Source organism: Nomascus leucogenys, chromosome 2 (assembly GCF_006542625.1).
Source record: "Nomascus leucogenys isolate Asia chromosome 2, Asia_NLE_v1, whole genome shotgun sequence".
Lineage (NCBI taxonomy): Eukaryota > Metazoa > Chordata > Mammalia > Primates > Hylobatidae > Nomascus > Nomascus leucogenys.
Window position 1 is genome coordinate 134,941,334 of NC_044382.1, and position 14,543 is coordinate 134,955,876.

The window sequence follows — 14,543 nt, forward strand, 5'->3', positions numbered from 1 at the left end:
GTTCTCACTCTTAGGTGGGAATTGAACAATGAGAACACTTGGACACAGGGAGGGGAACATCACACACTGTGGCCTGTCAGGTGGTGGGGGGCTGGGGAGGGATAGCATTAGGAGAAATACCTAATGTAAATGATGAGTTTATGGGTGCAGCAAACCAACATGGCACTTGTATACCTATGTAACAAACCTGCACGTTGTGCACATGTACCCTAGAACTTAAAGTATGAAAAAAAAATGAATTATCCCAGTTTGCAATTTAGTCTTCTAAGTATCTTCATTTTTAAAAGATATGTCAAATTAAAAATGGTGTACTTAAAACTGCAATCAATTAAAAAAAACTAACGTTGAGTATTACTCAAATTTACCTCTTGTACAGATGCTTCTCAACTTACAAGGGGTTTATATGTCTTTATGAACCGAATATAAGTTGAAAATATCGTATACCAAAATGCTTTAATACACCTAGAACATCATAGTTTAGCTTAGCCTATCTCAAACATGCTCAGAACACTTATATTAGCTTACCATGGGGTAAACTCATCTAATACAAAGCCTATTTTATAATAAAGTATTAAATATCTCATGTAACTTATTGCATACTATGCTGAAAGTGAAAATCAGAATGGTTGTATGGGTACCATCATAAAGTTGAAAAAAGTCAAACCATCATTAAGTTGAGGACTATGTACACTAAGCTCTCTTGAAACTTGACATAATACGCCTATATCAAAGAACTTTGATTTCTGTATCTTTTTTCATCCTCAAACAAAATGAATAATTTTTTTTAGTTTTTAAATTTTATAGGAAAAAAATCTGAGAGGTATATATTCAGCTCAAATGACAACCAGCACCCTACTTTATTCCTAGTGTAGAAGATAAAGACTGGATTATTAGACGCCAAAACTTCTAAATATTCATTCCCTCATTAACGTATTCACTCGTTTGTTCATTTGCTTTACAAAACAGCTAGGGTCTCTACCTTCATGGAGTTTATATTCTAGTAGGGGAGGCAGATAAAAACAAGCAGACAAATGAGCAAATTACATAAGATTGTGAAGCCACGTGCGGCAGCTCATGCCTGCAATCCCAGCACTTTGGGAGGCCAAGGTGGGCAGATCACCTGAGGTCAAGAGATTGAGACCATCCTGGCCAACATGGTGAAACCCCATCTCTACTAAAAATACAAAAATTAGCCAGGTATGGTGGTGGGCGCCTGTAATCCTAGCTGCTTGAGAGGCTGAGGCAGGAGAATCGCTTGAACCCAAGAGGTGGAGGTTGCAGTGAGCCGAGATCGTGACAGTGCACTCCAGCCTGGGTGACAGAGCGTGACTTCATCTCAAAATAAATAAACAAAAAAAAAATAAAAATTAAAAAAAGATTATGGCAAGTACCATGAAGGAAACAAAAATGGGGCAGAAACAGAAAATTTGTGGTAGTGCAGGGGATCCTAACAGATGAGATGGGGTAGTCCTGGGAGGCACCTGTGAAGAGGAGACATTCAAAGGCCTGAATGGAAAGGATGTCGCCATACAAACTGAAGATGTGTGATCCAAGTGGAAGGAACAGCAAATGCAAAGGACCAGAGGTGGGAATGGGACTGGCTCACTAGACTAACAACATGGAAGCCAGTGTGGTTGGAAAATTGAGTGAGGGCCAGAGGGTAAGTAATGAGGTCACAAAGATAAGCAGGCCCGGTCACCCAATGCCCTGTAAGCCATGGTAGTCTTGGGATTGTCTTCCAAGCAAAGGGAAACCATGGAGAGCAAGCTGAACCTGAGTCTAATCCTAGCTTAGCCACTTTGTAGCTATGTGACCTAAGCAAATTACTAGCTCCTCTTGGATGCTAAAATCCTAATTTACAAAAGGGTACTCAATAAATAATGGCCATTTACATTCATCAGTAATTATCAGTATTGTTAATGCTATGAAATATAAAGTTAATAAAAAATTTTATATTCAAATAGCCTATACTGCAAAATAATATGCCAGAAATATAGAATTATTAAGAAATAAGCAAATTATTTTAATCTTTTTCATTCAGTAAAGATCATACACTTATTTAGTACAAATAGATATAAATTAGTACATTCAAGTTCATTAGGGTTTATTGTGGTTCTAATCAGAATAATTATTGATTTTGGCACATTTCTCTGTCCTTAATTAGTCTGCATTGTGCCTTTTCTCTTGCCTAGGCCTTGCTATTTTGTATCCAGATAGTCATGAGGGGAATTTCATAGTTATTTTCCAAGTCACAACAAGTAGTAGACACACTGCCTGCCAACATCTACCCCCCTACCCCATCCCCCAACATACCTATACATACCTCTTTGTTGCTAACAGAATCCTAACTTTGTTCAAGTACACCTCCTCCCTCCGTCAGGCAATGATGGTGGTCCTTTGTTAGTGACACTGACAGATGGACATGCAAAGCAGTTCTGATCAGTGAGTTGAGAAGTCCTCTGGGATTCTTCTTAGCGATAATTTCATATTCTTCAAAAGGAGATCTTGGAATGGGGGCAGCTATGTGCTGTAGATATTGTCTTGTCTCCAAGTAACATCTAAACTGCTGAAGCCAACTTGCAAATAAGAAAAGAACCAGTCTTAGACTGGAATGGTCCCTGAGGACAACAGAGGCAGAGAGATGAAAGGACCCTGTTTCCTTGATGACATCACTGTGCCACTGAATCAACCAATCCTGCCACCTGCCTTACTTCTCACACGAGATAATACACTTCCTTACTGCTTATGTCAATTTGAGTTGGAGTCTTTTGTTTTGTATGCAGGAGATATACTATCAAGTGTACCACATTACTTCCATGTGGACATTTCCATTTGGAAACATCACTAATTTCTTTGTCTCTTAGAAGGTCTAGGACAGGAACTAGGACTCTGATTCTAGCCCAGTGATCTCAAGAATCCTGGGATAGGAGAGGAGACAGCTTTTTAATTTACAACACTGGCATAGTCACCCAGAAAAGCCCAAGGGGAAACACCCTAGAAATCACAATAGAAAGATGGTACTTTAGCATGAGTAGCCAGTACCAAATAATCTCTGTCTGTGGCTTTCCCTACATGTTAAATTTAAACTTTGACTTTCACCTCCCACCTGTCTGAGACATCTGTTCTTCTCCCATGACCTAAACAAAGCATACTTTTCATTAGTCTTCTGTTGCTATAAAGCAGCCAACTCAGCTCTTATCCAATTACAAGAGTTTCAATAGAGATCACATAGGAGTATCACAGATCCCAGGCACAGGCCAGATGTTAAGGAAGCAAAAACAGTTTCACATTGTACAGGGACGAGAGGATTAATGTGGAGACCAGAGAAGAGGTGCAACGTTGTAAGGAGGTAGACTTACCCGAACAGAAAAGATGAAAAAATCTTGACCGTCTGTTATAGTCTAAATATTTATATCTCCCCAAAAAGACATTGAATCCTAATCCCCAATGTGATAGTATTAGAAGGTGGGACCTTTGAGAATTGATTATAAGCCCTCCTGAATGGGATTAGTGCCCTTATAAAAACAGACCCTAGGCCAGTTGTGGTGGCTCACGCCTGTAATCCCAGCACTTTGGGAGGCCAAGTTGGGCAGATTGCTTGAGCTCAGGAGTTCATGATCAGACTGAGCAACATGGTGAAACCATGTCTCTACAAAAAATGCAGAAATTAGCTGGGCATGGTGGCACGCATCTGTGATCACAGCTACTCGGGAAGCTATGGTGGGAGAACTGCTTGAGCTCAGGAGGTTAAGGCTGCAGAGCCGAGACTGTGCCACTCTACTCCAGCCTGGGCAACACAGCGAGACCTTGTCTCAAAAAAAAAAAAATAAATAAAAATAATAATAATAAAATAAAAATAAAAAGAGACCCCAGAGAGCTAGCTAGCCCTTTCTGCCACGTGAAGTTATGGTGAAAAGGCACCATCTGTGGGGAAGAAGGCCCTCCCCAGACACCAAATCTGCTGGCACCTTGATCTTGAACTTCCCAGCATCCAAAACTGTGAGTAAATTTCTGTTGTTTATAAGTTACTCAGTCTATTTGTTACAGCAACCCAAACAGACTAAGATATCATCAGATGACACTGGCTTTTTTTTTCAGCCATGTAGAGTTTTAAAAAGTGAAAATATTAGGCACCAAAAAAAATATCCATTTAATACCCGCCCCCCACCAACACACACACACAAAGCATAGATGATAACTGACTATGGGGGGAAGGGATGGAGTAGGATTATTGCTTGGGGAACTGATGGTGGGGGTTAGAAAGGAAGTCAAATAAAAGATTACATCAATGTCTAGTGGTTCACAACACGCAAAAAGCAGGATGGCATGAAACCAAATTAACCATTCCAGTCTAATAAGAATTTTTCCTATAAGAAAATTATAGAATTATAAATTTTGCATGTAACAGAGAGCAGAAAATATAATACACACAGATTTCATAATTTCATACAGTATTTGAAAAACATTACTTGGAAAATGTGGTGAACATTATAACTGGTAAAAATTTGCTAAGAGACCATAATTAAAACAGAATAGTAAATGGTGCCTTAGCTCTTGAAAGGGTCACTATCGGGATTCCATTTAATGTCTTCATTGCTAATTTGCAGTGAAAGTGGAAATTCATTGACTGTAAGGATGGTATCTAACTGTGAGATGTTGCCAGGGGCAGGAAAGTGGTAGAAAAATAAATGAAGAGGTTAGAAACAACACAACTTAATTAGGTAGATCACCCAAAACACAAAAAATAGAGTAAAATAAATGAAGAAAAACCCGAAACTCACTGGCAATAATTCTGAAGGGAATGAAAAAAGTGACAACTGTTGACATTAGCTATAAACGTAATAACTTAGCCTAAAAAGAGAAACAGACCATAGCTAGTGAAAACAACAAATTAAGAATCTATCAACAAAAGACACATCAGTCCACATGTCCTGTTTTTAAAGAAATCAGGGTAGGCCTGCCCTTCTCCATATTCTGTGTATATTTGTTTTGGTTTTACAGAAAACCTCATCTTGTAATAAATACGTGTGTTGCTATTTGAGCCATATGATCTTGTTTCTCAATGACAGATATGTGAGCAGGACATGGTAAGAGTAATTAGACAAACAAGGGGGAGGTATCACTGGCAAGGATGGGTAAGGTTGGTGAGAACTAAGGTTTTGTGAGGCTAATCACTTTTTTACTGTGTAGGCTGTCAGAGCATGTAATATCCCATCGGAAAATCACATTGGAATGCTCTAAGCAAGTCCTTTGAGAATGGTCAAAAATGCATTACTCTCGAAGGGAAAAGATTAATGGTGACACTGATGGTAACAGAGCTTTTATAAAGTGGAGTCCTTACCTGAAAAGATGGGGAAAGAGAATATCAAAGGAAGGAAAACAGTATTGGAAGTTGGAAGCTGAATTAAGGAGTAAGTTGAAATTAGGGAAACAAAAGGTAAGAACTTTCTGACTGAGAACCTCAGTATGTGCAAAGTGTAAGAGGAATAAGATTTAATAGTTAGGATACTGAAAAGCAGATATGGGAAAATGCCAAAGCAAATTTCCACAGGGAGAACATCTACTAGTTGCAAGAAAGGGTCCGCATGTAATTGGTTCTACACCCTCATCTGGAACGTCCCTTGAGTCCTCCCAACCCCCGGATTCAAAGGCAAAAGCAGAAGCCCCAGGATATGCAGAAACAGGTGCTCCTGATTTGCAAGACCCAAGAGAAACCAGCATTTGAGTTCATGACCTAATCTGGGGTTGCTCATCTTCTCTGTGGCCTTAAACATTTAAGTACCTCCTAGGCTTAACCATTCAAATTTCTATTTTCTTCTTGGCAGGCAGACATGAGAAGAAAGCACCTACGTCAAGTGAGGCTCAATCTCCCAGATGAGAAAGAAAATAGGGGACCTTGATTTCTTGCAATCATTTAAAGCCCCATAAGATCCAACAGAAAAAGGCTATCCTAATGGCCTCTTCAGGTAGTTAGGCTTAATTCAGCTGATCCTTGGCCTGTACACATGGACGCATGGTCTGTACATGACCTCAGTAACCCATTGCCCAGGACTAGTGTTTACCTAAGCCATCAAACCATGTGTTAAACATGACTATGTAGAGGGTGCTTTCTAAAGAAAAGGAGATTTATAAACGAAAACTACAGTCTTCCCTCAGTATACACGAGGGACTGGTTCCAGGACATCCACATATAATGAAATCCACCAATATAAGTCCCCTATTTGGTCCTGAGGAATCCATTTACATACAAAAACTCTGTCCTCCCTGTATGTGGCTTTCAAATCCTGCCAATACTGTATTTTTGATCTGCTTATATAAGTGGACCTGTACAGTTCAAACCTGTACAGTTGTTCAAGGGTCAACTGTATTATAAAAATTAGTTTATAAAAAAAAATTTGCTGGAATTTTTTTTTTTTAAGTTTCCCTCAGGCTGGGTGTGGTGGCTCACACCTGTAAACCCAGCACTTTGGGAAGCTGAGGTGGGCAGATCACTTGAGGTCAGGAGTTCAAGACTAGCCTGGCCAACATGGCGAAACCCGATTTCTACTAAAAAATACAAAAATTAGCCAGGTGTGGTGGTGCGTGCCTGTAATCCCAGCTACTTGGAAGGCCGAGGCAGGAGAATCACTTGAACCAGGAGGTGGAGGTTGCAGTGAGCCGAGACTGTGCCGCTGAACTCTAGCCTAGGCGACATAGCGAGATTCTTTCTCAAAAATAAATAAATAAATAAATAAATAAATAAATAAATAAAATAAAATAAAATAAAAAAAGGTTCCCTCAACAAATGTCAAGCTTCCCCTTTGTGCTGAACTTCAGACATTAGCAGCCTCCAGGCCAAGCACCATTTTGCTCTTCAAAGGCCCCTAAACCTCCCATGGCCAAAGCTTAGTCACCTGCATTGGATTACAAAAGGAACCCAGCCATTTTCAACTTCAAATGACATTACAGTGAAGCTGTCCCCAGTTTCAAAGTAGGACTCATAAGTCAGCTGCCTTTTCAAGATATGACAAGGGGTATGGGAACAAAGGAGAAATCAGGGGAGATGACCTAGCCTAGGGTGGGAGTTGAAGACATCCTTAAAGAAGACACATAGGAAGGTAGTGAGAGGAGGAGGCAAGGTAAAAATGAAATGGAGGGACTTTGGAGATGGATGGAGCAGGAATGGATGATATAATAATTCTACGAAGTGCTGAGATCACTGCTAAAGTTGACAGTCGAACACTAGGATTCAGTTATTGGTACCATTCAAACATTTGGTGAACTATTTTTATGCATATCCTTTTAAGGCCTTGTAAATGTTCACTTGTAATTCTTTGTAGCCTCTAGTGCACCCAGCAACTGTTTCTTGAGTAACCTTGCTTGAGAAGCTACAAGATGAAAAGTGTGGTCCCTCCCCTCAAGGGGCTCCAAGAAGGAGAATACAGGAGATAAGGGTTCTGCCTGAAGAAGACATCAGGTCAAACGGGGACAGTGAAAAGCTTCCCAAAGGCATTAATATTTGAACTGAATCCTGAATTGGCTAAGTAGAGAAGTAATGCCCATGATAGGTACTCAATTAGTATTTGTTAATTAATTTCAGCTCACTTTCATTTGTAAAGATTACCTGAAATATCATTTAAGGACTGGGAGCTAGTTCTTATCACCACTGTTTTCATTATTGTCAATTAAAAAGATAAGTCTATCTATTTTAGTGTTCAAGGCTATAATCTGAAAAAGTACTACATCTTACCTTTGCCAGGGGTGGGGGAGTGTACTCATAATTTTCCCAATTATGAGGTCTCTTGTTGTTCTATGATTTCATAGCGAAGTTTTAAAAGCCTTCAAAAACAGCACATTTTGCTCACTTGAAATATGTTTATATTTTAGCATAAAATATACTCGGCAGCTCCTAACATAATTGGATGGCTTCGCAATGCAAAAACTTGATTTCTTTTTAATCAAATTTTTAGAACCACACTGGGTTTCTTGCCAGTACTGCAATAGTGAGCAATAAATACATCATTAGATCAATGGTGGTCCAATGACGGATTACTCAAAAGATAGTTCCAGCCAAAAGGAATAAGCCAAGAAGTAACATTGTGCAGAGATTAACAAAGTATTGTTTAAAATACAGATACTGAGTTAATATAACAGAGAAGAAAACACTGCAAAATAGAACAAAACAGCCATAGGTTTATAATACAGTGATATTGATCACAGATTTTCCTAAGTACTCCAGAGCAGCCACACTATTATATATGCCTCTGATTAGACCCAGAGATGAGAAGGAAAAAGTTATTAAAAAAAAAAAAAGAAACTAACCAGGGGAAGGCCTGCTGCTATAATAAATTATTTAAAGCAAGTAGGGTGAGCAGGTTGTGAGGACAATATAAAACAGAATCAATGCCCCCAAGAAACCCCAAACCGTCTGCACCTCTATAAATTTCTTACCACCCTGTCTGGCATTTTACTGGAGGTATTTCTTTTCCACCATCCTACCCATCCCACCCCTGACCCTTCACTTTTTGCCCAGTTCTTTTCTCAGAGCTTAACATTTGTTTTCCTTGTGTAACCCAGGATGCTGTCTTCAGTTATATTTTTCAGCTTGTGTCAGGAGAGTGTCTGTGAGGCCACAGATGAGTGCATCTGTCACTTCATTCATCTGGATCTTAAATTTCCCACTGACACTGTAAGCTGGGAATATTTAATATGATACACATATCAACACGACTTCAGTATTATCCTTCATCATTTTCTTTTTTCTTACTACTGCTATCATTAAATCCACAAGCTTAAGCTGTTGTGAAACTTCTGTAGCTCAATGACTGTCCTATATTAGAGGATATTACTAGACCCAAAAAGCTAAAGTGAAGGTTGGGAACTTAAGGGGGCATTTCGGAGGAGAAATGGTAAAATGGCTAAAATGGAAGAACTGGGAGATGTTAAGAGGGCAGACTGACTTAAAAAGTGAATTTTTTACAAGAAGATTTTGCTATGGGGATAAGGGTAAGAAAAGAAGCATAAAAAACTTGAAAAGAATTTGTCAAAGGAAAGTTAGATGCCAGAAGAATGCCACAGCTAAAAAAAAAAAAGTTATAATAGAATTGTTGCTTAGAAGCTTGCAATGACCTATGGCCCAGTCTCAAGAAAAGCAGCATTCTACTATAGTTTTTGTAACTGGGCAGAAATCAGTCCCATTGTATGATCGGGGCTGTGGATAGTATATTTTAGGCTTTTCCATTTTTCTAAGTCTATCCAATCACACAGAAGCTAGGCAAATAAAACAAAAGCAACTCTATTTTGCCAGAGTAAAAACATTAGCAGCTTAACATGACAATAGACAAAACAGCACAGGGCTAAAACACAGGTCTAAAGGATTCTACATGTAGGCTTTGCTGCTTTTGTAATCTGGGACTTTTAGCAAATTATTTGCCTCTCTGGGTCAAGAGTGTCTGGTTAAGGTCAGGGTCATTGAACTAATTATTATATATGGTAGTTAACTTTATAAAGAAAACTACTACAAGGTCACATTCAATATAAGAAACAACTTGAAGAAAAAGGTTAAAAAAATTGTAGATGTTATGAACGACTAAGCATAACCCTATCATATCACCACGATCCTAAATCAAAACAATTTAAGTTGCAAGGCCAACTTCTCAGTTATTGGTGTCATCTTTGAATATGAAAGACAAGATCTAAATATTATCCTTTTGTAGCTGCTCATCTGTAACAAAGTGGAAAAAAATCATTGTCTTCAAAGGATTGTTAAGATAAGTGACCTATCAACATGCCTGCCAAGTGCTTCTTTAAACAGAGATTACTCTGAAAAAGTCCCAGTGACGATCCAGTGGTCTGGAACAATCCAAGTTCAATACCCTGGCCTATCCACATCCTTTTGTTATCAGGATACTTCTCACCTCTGAAAGAAGTCGTTTGTTTTTTTAGCTACTTGGATGGTAGAAAGAGGGAAGGGTAAATTCTGATAGATCCTTTCTCTTTCAAATCTTATTGAGTAGTCTTAAATGGAGAATTATGCCAGTCTGAAATGGGAGAACAGAATCCAAATGTCAGTATCAAATGATAAATAAAAAACTAATTGGCAATAATTAATAAAAATTCACAGTGCTCTCAGTGAAAGGGGAGGTAGCAAACAATTCTTAACCCACATCTCTGTGACAATGAGAAAATCTATTTACCCAACTAATTGGGCAGCTCAAAATACTCCTAAGGTGACTTTCAGAAAGTAAGAATCTCTGGGCCTCTGGGTGGGTGGCCTGGGACACTCTTCCTGGCCACAAGCAAAATAGTCACAGCTTCCCTAGGAGATCATTGACCTCATATAGTCTGTAGTAGCCCATCTGAGGTGCTGGGCTTTGTTCTAGAACAGCTTTTAAAGAGAAAAAGGGTGCCCCATGAAGATAAGGATTTTACCTTGCAGGAGGAAATGCTCAACCGTGTGAATTAGGACTGGCAAAGCCAACCCAGAGCATCCCAGGACCCCACCGAACACAGAGTGGGGGGTGAAGGAACTAAAACTGGGGTTTGAGGGGTGGGTCTTAAATTCATCAGGTCTTGTTTCATCAGGCAGACTTCCTTAGAATCAGGGCCAACCTGGAATAGGGATAGCTGAGGATTCCAAAACACTTTCAGACGTAAGACAAAAGGGGTCCATTGCTGAAGACAGAGAGTTAATGCATTACCTATAAATTTCACATGGCCAGTAAATGCCACCTGGACATTTCTCAACAATTATTTGTTAAATCAACTCACAGACTATAATTGTTCTTTTATGTCATTAACACCATTCCAGTGTTTATCAAAGTACAGTGAAGGGATCCCTGGCATCAGAATCACTTGCGGGTGCCTGTGAAAATGCAGATTCCTAAGCTCCATCCCAGACCTCTAAATTGAAACCCTGGGACTGAAGTCCTGCCCAAGAACTGAATTTCTAAGAAACAGCCTAGTTAATTTGGATGATTCATATCAAGGTGGGAAAATTATTATGTCTATATTGTCCATTAGAAATTTAAAGACACTCACAGATTAGTGTTTTGCATGTTTTCCCCAAAATGTTTATATACCATAAAATTGAAAACAATACTTCTTGTGATGAGCCCTTAAAAACCATTCAGTTTATTCCGCCCATATATAATGAACACCATCACTGAAATGTAATTATGAGCATAAAATTATTGGGAAAAATATGAACTATGCTTCTCAAAAATACTGCCTTTATTTTGCCACTAAAGTAATTATGCTATTAAAGGAATTTATTGTTTTTTAAAGTATCAGTCACTTGGCTGCAAGAACTTATTAAGCTATTATACTCCTCCCATACAATTTTAGTCATCAGAATTTTTATGATAAAGCCTTTTTATTATTTTAAAACTATAAATTGTGAATCATTGCAACTAGTGATTAGACTGACTATGAATATATGTCCAGGTTATAAATTCCTAAAAGCATGTTTCATTAGAAATACCAAGGCAGTCTTAACTATAGCCTCTGCAATAAAGCTCTGTTTACTTCTATTAAGGTGGGTTGTTTTCTTTTTTGGTGCAAAATGATTCCGTTTTAATGCATTATTTTAACAAGCAAAAGCAAAGGGTTTCTGATATACATGCCATACTGCAAAGCTGTAAACCCGTGTTGCACGGTGATGTGACAAGCACCACATTTCTGGAGAGATTTTTTTTCTCTCCTACAAGCTCCCCTCCCCAAGCCGTGGCTATGATTATTTCACAAAATGCAGTTTTCCATTTCTAGAGACAAACACTTCCTTCTGCCTCACCAAAACTGCAAGTTCAGGCCAAATATTGAATGAAAATAGAACTTGAGAGGCAGGCTTTGTTTGTAGCATGTTGTTTCTGCTAAGAGTTGCCCCCTACCCAGGCTCCACCCCAGTGGTCGGACTGAAGTGCACATGTTATGTTTTAACAGATGGGCCGGCTGGCGGCTGCTGGGCTGTAAAACAGGAACGCGGAATCTGCACTGAGTGGTATTAAACTGAACGCTTGTAAAGTTCATGGACATAGTCTGACCCAGACAGACCAGGCAGATGCAGACATGCTTACGCATACGCACTCACTAACACCCCACAGCTCAGAGGATCCATCTCTGTGACCCAAAGAAAGTTCAAGGCTGATTTTCCCCTTCATATATTTACCTCATTCACCTTTTAATTTTATATATACACATACACGCACACATATACACGTATATATGTGTGTATATGTGCATCTACATCTTCATATACACATACAGAACTATATATCTCAACATTTTCATGTATTTTCAAAGGTCTAAACGTCCCCAAATTCTGGACTTGTTTCTGTCTAGTATTTTCAAAAGCTCTTATTCACGTCAAGTAAGAATTATAAGAAAATATCGTGTTGAATTCTATTTAGTCCACACATAATATAAACTACATGCATGTAGTTGGCCTCAGAAAAACAAGCTGCTTTTACCCCCTTACCATTAAGGGGGAAAAAACAATCTAACCCAGATCGAGTCACAAACGGAGTGTCAGGTTTAACCTTGAGTTCTCTGCTGTCAATTCCTGACTGAACTTCATCACTTAAACACGCAGGTGCTCAAACAAACACCAACCGACCAGGCTGGCAATCCCTTTCGCAGCCTCTAGGATTCTCCAAGGCTCTGGGCACCAGAACCGACAGCAGCTCCCGCCTGGTCCTAACGAAGTCCTTCGGACACCCCTTGCGGGTGGATGTGGAGGTCCCAGCACCTCAGGAGGGTCATGGATTCAAGTGCTAATAGAAAGCAATTACTTTAGAAAGTTCAAAGCCCAGCAGTGCTCTCAATTCCTCTCAGTAGCTGCAGAGCACTGAAGCCTCCGCTACAAAACCCGGCTGGTACTCCAGTTCTCTGGCGCTGAGACCCACCTTGAGCCCGATGAGCGCTCGCTCAGCCTGGGGATCCAGACGCGGACGCCGGGTCTTATCGTGCGGCATAGCGCGGGTAATTTCTCAGGAACCGCGGTCCGCACGCCGCGGGCGCGGAGGCCGCCCCAGCGCTCCACGTCGTTGCCGCAGAGGGGCAGGGGACGCGTCCGGGCCCCACCTACCCATGTCAATTACGCCAAGTTGGTGCGGACTGGAGCCGCGTCCCGGGCGGCGTTGGGATGCTTTGACAAGAAGTTCGGGAGTGGGGATATTGGCACGGAGTAAATCCCGCCCAGCCCTGACCTCCCCACAGCGGTCACGCTCGGATGAACGGACCGCCGAGCGCCAGGACGCGTCCCGTCCCCTCTCGCCGCCGCCGAACCGCGCCGAGAGGAGCCGCTAGCCCGGCGCGCGGCCACTCACCGTCCTCGCCGAGTCCCGATCGCAAACCGACGTCCCTGCTGCGGGTTCTAAGTGCCAAGTTGCCCCCACTCTGTGGCTGCTCACGGCCCAGTGGACCAGGGCACATTGGTTCCAGCGGGCACCTCAGGGGGAGTGCGGCAAGCCTGGCGGCCGCCGCGACTACACAGTTGCCCGGAGCGCGCTGACAATTCACGGACCTGCTCAACGAGTGAGGCGAAATGCAGGGCTAAGCGGACCAGGCTGTGGAGGGGAGGCGGGGCCGCCGCGAAGGGCGGAGCCAGCCCCGGGGCGTCATCAGCCCATGACTGGCGGAGCCGACAGCCAATCGTGGTGGCTCTGGGGCCGCCCCGTAACCGCCGTCCAGTAGCCTGCGGCCGAGGGCAGGCTGGGGAGACACGCAGGCGGCGGGGAAGTTGGTTATTGAGAAGTGCTGTGGCTGCCGGCGGGCGCTGCGGGGCTCTCTGCAATGGGACCCGAGCGGCTCTGGAGGGAGGCGGCGGCCCCAGAAGGCCGTTGGCTGAGAGAGACCAGGAGCCCTCGGAGCCGCCGCGCGCATAGCGCTGTGGAGCAAGAAGCCAACCGCAGCGCGGGTCGACACGCCAGTACCTGGCACCCGCAGGAGGCGCGGAACTTAGCTGCTCCCTCGGAGCCCCGCCCAGAGGAAGCTGAGGGCCCAGAAAGGATGAGTTCCGGACCGGGTCGCCCAGCCACAAGTGGAAACCTGGGCTCTCTGGAAAAGGTTCTGATCTCTATCTGGCTATCTCTGAAACAAAACTCCAGCCCCGCAAACCTCCCAAAGTTCAGTACACGTCCCCGTCCTCACCCCTGCCGTCCGGGCCACTGGCAGCGGGGGACTTGCCGGCGCCTCGGGTCTCCTCCTCCCGACCCAGGGCGTCGCGGGCAACAGGAGGCTTGGGGGCTCGGCGGCGCCGGAACCTGTGAGACCGTCGCTCTGGGCGGGCTGCCCTGCGGGGTGGCATCCTCTGCGGTGACTTCCGCTGTCTTTTGGGTCCGCCAGGATTCCAAAATCCCGGGCGGGTCGCTAGAATTATACATCTTCGTGGACAGGAAGCCCCAGAACGAACCACATCTGTCCCACTCTGCTTCCGCCCTCCTTCCCCTTCGCAAGCTCCTGGCTGGGATGGAGACGTCGGGCGAGCTCGGAGATCCCGACTTCTCAGGGGTCACTCGCGGCCGAACAGCCTGGAATATGGCCTTGTGGGCCCTTCCCGCCCAATC

The 14,543-nt window shown here is 42.5% G+C and overlaps 1 protein-coding gene across 1 annotated transcript in view; it reads right to left on the minus strand.

Annotated features, from left to right (window-relative positions):
• The window catches only part of MARCHF3 (membrane associated ring-CH-type finger 3), a 158,953-nt gene extending 145,407 nt beyond the window's left edge, over nucleotides 1-13,546 (minus strand). The window contains exon 1 of the mRNA XM_003259906.3: nucleotides 13,305-13,546. The gene's annotated coding sequence lies outside the window, so the exon portion shown is untranslated. The remainder of the gene's footprint in view (nucleotides 1-13,304) is intronic.
• Between the last annotated feature and the right edge of the window lie 997 nt (nucleotides 13,547-14,543).